Source organism: Sycon ciliatum, chromosome 5 (assembly GCF_964019385.1).
Source record: "Sycon ciliatum chromosome 5, ocSycCili1.1, whole genome shotgun sequence".
Taxonomy (NCBI): Eukaryota; Metazoa; Porifera; class Calcarea; order Leucosolenida; family Sycettidae; genus Sycon; species Sycon ciliatum.
In genome coordinates this window covers 17,448,728-17,454,727 of record NC_088647.1, presented here as the reverse complement: position 1 = coordinate 17,454,727, position 6,000 = coordinate 17,448,728, and positions in this window count along the sequence as shown.

Sequence of the window (6,000 nt, the reverse complement as noted above, 5' to 3'; positions counted from 1 at the left end):
CACTCTCACTCCCTCCCTCCGAGTCCCTCCCTGCTTTGCTGTTGGTCTTACTTAGCATGTGACCGGCACGAACAACACTTGACCATCATCATGAAATTCCGTAATCTACTTGTACAGTAGGTATCGGTTATAGAGTGGGTGTTTGAAAAACGACTTTCTATTCTTATTTCCGATATTTCTTACACACGATAAATCAAGTGCGACATATCATGTGCATGTGCGCAGAGGCAGGAAGATCATCGTACATACAAGGTAGCGCTACTGTGCATGCGGCTGGTCACAGTCACATAGGCTTACCATGTGGCTATGCAACATGAGTTACATGACCACAATATAGTTGAACCTGCAGCACTACGACCCAACGCGAGTCAGATCAGAACTGCTTTGGACGGATGTTATTACTACAGGCGATATACTTTGTACTGATCTGGCATGTTTCGCTACACAAAGTCCATTCAAGTTAGGACCGATATACAGGTCGTCCAATATAATCTCTGGGACTTGACAAATGTTATGTATTAAAGGGGAAGTATACCCTAAAATCAAATTTTCACCAGTTGTAGTCTTCTGGGTGCTGAGTCGAATGGTCTTGGTCCGAGGAAGCTGCGACGCTCCCTTCCTACTTGAATCCCAATCGAACTCGCGCACTTCCACCGAAACTGGGTGACTGCGCCCTACTAGATGGGGATTTGTATGCAAAATGTCACTAAAAGCGCCATTTCGTTCTTATAAAAGCACGGATGACCGCGATTGGCCCATATGTTGTAGTCTTTTGGACGCTGAGTCGACTGGTTTTGGTCCGAAAAGGCTGCGATGCAGCGTTCCTCCTTTATTCCCAATCGAACATGGTTGAACAAGCGGTCACGTGCTCCTGGGTGCCCAAATCACCTGGTCACCGCGCCAGCAGGCGACAACTTTCACACCAAGGTTCAACTCGAGTTCAACTCGAGTGACAGGACTGCACCCAAAAAAGGTCAAACAGGCTAGTAAGTTGTACCCTGCAGGCACGGTGACCAGGTGACTGGTGTACGCAGGAGCACGTGACCGCTTCTTCAACCATGTTCGATTGGGAATAAAGGAGGAGCGCTGCATCGTAGCCTTTTCGGACCAAAACCAGTCGACTCAGCGTCCAAAAGACTACAACATATGGGCCAATCGCGGTCATCCGTGCTTTTATAAGAACGAAATGGCGCTTTTAGTGACATTTTGCATACAAATCTCCATCTAGTAGGGCGCAGTCACCCAGTTTCGGTGGAAGTGCGCGAGTTCGATTGGGATTCAAGTAGGAAGGGAGCGTCTCAGCTTCCTCGGACCAAGACCATTCGACTCAGCACCCCGAAGACTACAACTGGTGAAAATTTGATTTTAGGGTATACTTCCCCTTTAACGGGGTTTATGTACTAAACGAAAGTGTACATAACTTGCTTGTATACCAGAATTTTTCACTTTTTTCAACTTTTCTGAGTGTTTCTTGCTACCATGACTAGGCAGCGAGATATTCTTGATTCCCTCGATATAACATAAAAATTATGTTATAACGGTCACATTTAGCGAAGATTCTACAGTTGACATGGTACATGCCCAGCCGCACCTGTACAGTCACTCGGCAAAAAAACAGAGCTTTGTCGGTTTGTGATGTGCGCTCTGATTTCTATGCCTATTGCGTCCACAAGTAGAAACTAGAACACGATGTGCCTCCACTGGAAGTCCAAAAGATCAGTAAATTATGTACTATTGAGGTAGGTGACATGCGGGTACGGAGAAATGTTATGTACTAACGGGGTTTATGTACTAACGGATTATGTACTAACCGACAAAATTTGTATGGAAGTGACCACGTTTCGTCCGGGACTTGAGATTTCTTATGTACTAACGGGGTTTATGTACTAACCGGACTCGTATTAACGGGGGACGACCTGTATTCTACTGTACGATAAAATTGCTTGTAAGAATAAATGTGCACATGAAATCCATGTTATGATTATGAAAACATGAGAGTTCATTCTTGTAGGCAGTATATTCTTTTACACGACCACGCTATAACCGATACGCACTGTATGTTGTGTCCTCAGACCTCTGGTCCAGTACAGTAGGTTTGTATGGTATTGTTTATTTACGGATTCTCCAGATGTAAGTGGATATCTATCATGGGAGTCTCTCCAAACCAATAGAATAATGAAAATAGAAGTATGTAGGTGAGTATCACCCCGCCCTACTAATACAGGGGCCCTGGCCCTCCCCTCCCCATGGCCCCCCAGTACAGTGGTTGGTAGTATGGTGTTTTATGGTTGTACTTATCCTCAGTACCATCCGTCCTGCAACCACCAGCTGATTCCTTGTCGCTGTGCAGGGACATGATCATCAGGGAGTACAAGCACTGTAGTGAACTAAAATGAGTTTTATTGCTCCCTGATAAAAATACACAATCGTCTTCACTGAGCGCGTCACCCAGTCCTACTCCTAGGCCTCAGGAAATTATTTCCTCACCTCAATTTCCAGTATGATTGTGTAGATCGGATTCACCCAAAAATGGAACAACTGGTATCAAGAGTACATAACCCCCCAGTGGAGGGGTTATGTACTCTTGCTGGTATGGTACTTGTTCCTTACATGGACATCTGCCACTCTTGTTGTAATTTGTATGCACTCTACATGTACCACACTGTACTCTTTACTCTCTACACAGTGATGTCAAGAGTACAATAAAGAATTAGAGATCATTACTCTTGGTGATACCGCGTATATACACGTATTATGTCATGTATAGGCATGCTAGTTATTTGCTGCGATAATGCTAAAGGCAATGCTCATAATAATTATGAGGATATATTAAACGCCACTTATAATGCTCACACTACAGGGGCGTCGCACACGGTACGGTCACTACGGTACTAAATTCTGCCCGTACAAGAGGCCGGTTTACCAAGTCAAAAAAAAAAAAAAAAAAAAAAAAAGTATTGACCGTACCACTATTTTGCCCCAAGTACCCTGTGAATCAATAATACGCACTGATTTGGGCTCTAAATTTCCAAATTTTTCGGCTCAGCCACCCCTCCCCCACGAGTAAATTGTACTTCAGTTCAGTTGGCTGTCCGTACCACACTAAAATACCTTCCGACGCCCCTGCACTACTCCATAATGCCAGTTTGAAAGTAACGTTGGAAAAGTCGAAGGCCGTCTTGGATCAAGGCCAAAGCGTAGAAGAAGAAAAACTTAAACAGCAGTGAGCATTGTTGTCTGAAACAATCCAATGAGAAGGTTGATTTGCAACGTCAAGTCTCCGGACGAAGCCGGACGGGTTCAGATGCACGATTTTCGGAACTGGAGATAGCCAGCTTCAGCTTCTTTTTGCAATAATTTTAAAAATCATTTGTACAGGATCAGATTGGCTTCGCCCATATGCACAGGTTCCGATAATCCGTGTACATACAGTGCGCATTATAATTATTGCATCATCAAAATGACGTCAACTTGAAATTCTGTCAGGACAGCAGTCACAGCACCCATAATTACTAGTATACATGTATCCAAGAGTACATAATTATTGTACTCTTGATGTACGTGTATCTGTACACTGTATGGGCCATAGTCGAGTTGCACCAGGAGTCGTAAAATACCGGTATTTTACGACTCCCTGGCCGGTTATGTACGTAGATCTACGAACTCTTGCTGTCACGTCACTGCACTGACTCACTTTACTTGCAATGGGTTTTTTTTTGGAGTGCAGCCGCCCGATAGCGGACTGAAAACTACTATAATGTAGTACTAGTAGTAGTAGGATGAAAAGAGCACAGACGAAGCCAATACAGACAAAACCAGAGGTAAGGCAAATGGTATCAAATGCGAATGCCCGCCTCAGCAACCGCCAAGGTGGGAGGTGAGTCCAACTGCACCGGCCGAAGATTCCGGGATCCGCGCAAACACATCACGCTGGACCGGAGTAGGGCAAAACTCAATTTGCATCGAACCCAAGACATAACACAGCTGTATGCTTCTCCAGTCTTCGCGGCTTGAAGAGAAGCTATCCGCTTGTAGAGCGACTCCGCGTGTTTGCCCAAACCACCAGTGGTAGAGAATATGGCCGGAACAACGACGAATGCTCTATGTCGCGGACACGTTGCTCGTAGCAGCGCCGCTTCTCCTTCTCGTGCTTGGTGTAGCAGGAAGCAATGGAGGTGGCGCGGTTTGAGGTCGCATGAGGATTGAAAACCCTCACATCGATGAAGGTGCGCTCAAACCGGCCACCCCAGATGCCACTTGCCGCAACGTCGAGACGGGCCTGCTCAGTCTGGATAGCGGTGCGATACCGGAACTGCTCCCCAGTGACCGGCTGCAGGTGGGGCTCCACGGAGACATTGTGAGCCACTCGCTTCAGCATATGGGCAGTGAGGTCACGCACCTCATTGTGCCGCACCGACGGAAACCCCCCTGTGGGGCAAGACAAAGCGTGAGCGACTGAAAATGTGGCTCCACAGCTGCAAGATGATGGCAGTCGCTGTGGAAGCCAGCCGTAGCGCAAGTGGATTCCGTCGCGGAACTCACCCTTGGTGAGGGTCAAGGCTTGAAGCCATGCCGCTTCAAGGGTCGACAGGTCAGCCAGGAAGAAGCTCCCTTCTCCGACGCTAGCAGGGCCTGCTGGAGAGCCGGGTCAGCCGGGTCACGCGCCCGGCTGGGGAACTGCACGACCTGGCTGAACTTATAACACCGGGTCCAGTCTGACCCGGCTGAAAAATGTCTCAAACTGACAATGGATTCCTAAAATACCGGTATTTTACGACTCGCGGACCCCATCTGTTGCAATTCTAGAGCAACCGTACACACTACAGTATACAAGCGACAGAGACTCGGCTACAATGTACATTGGTAGGGTCAGCTGGGGTCAACTGGTTCGAGCGCGATCTAGCCAGCGGCGAGCAGGAAGTCAGGACATTCAAAGTCGATGGGGCAGGCAGTCAAAAGCGTAACTTTGGCTATAGCTTTTGACACAGTTGCAAGTTTTCAGCCGACTGGTGATTTGGACGATGGAGCCCACAGCGAAGAGAAAAAGAACTCACGCTTTCCAAGAATCCTGAAATAAAGATTATTTTAAAAAGATATATCAAGACTCTTGGAAGAAAGGTCGACCCTGGCTGGACTACGACCATGCCTGTCTATCCATGTCATGCGCTTTGTGCAAGACGCATTTCCAAAGGAAGACGAGCGGCGGTGGATTTGGTCGCGATGCGTGGTTGAAAGGTAAGAACTCACTGCTTCGAATTATCGGCATGCTGCTCGGCTCCTGGGTGCTGCAGGCACCCCCCCCCCCCCCCCCCCCCCCAGTGCTCTATTATGTGAACATGTTCGTCCTGCTACTAGCACTAATTGCGGACTTTGATAGTTCGCCTTGTTCTCTAAAATTTCCGATTTCCGGTAATAAATTCGCCTTTCTGTTTTCCTGCGTTTTGAGCAGGCTTTTTGGTTGTTTTTCTGCCGGATGATCTGACCCGGCTTGACCCGGCTGGCCTGCATGCGCCAGGTACACTCTGACCAGGCTGTGTTGAATGTCTAGAGCAGGCCCTGGCTAGTGCAATGACCCGCTGCAACTCAGTATCCACAGATGAGGAAAGAAGCACAGCATCAGCCCGAACCGAGGCGTCAACTGTGTTCTTCGCTTGCTTCTTGGCAGCGCGTACATCGTCACTTGCAATGGGTCGGGGACGGCCGGACCGGTTCAAGGGCGACACGTGTGCGGTGTGTCTTTCCACGTGGGTACATGCCCATATTTTGCGGTAGTTATGGCCTTTCTTCCTTTTGGAGGATATTTGGCATGGGTTCAAATGGCAATGTAACTAATACTTTGTTGGTTTGTATACTATAATTATTGTATCGCGTATACCAGCGGTACTAATCTGTAATCAACAAAACACTACAGCGAATCCTTTCCCTTCGTAACTTGTGCTGTCAACACCTGCGCTGTGCCGCTGGGCATTTGAATCATTTCCTTTGAACTAACCTTCCAAA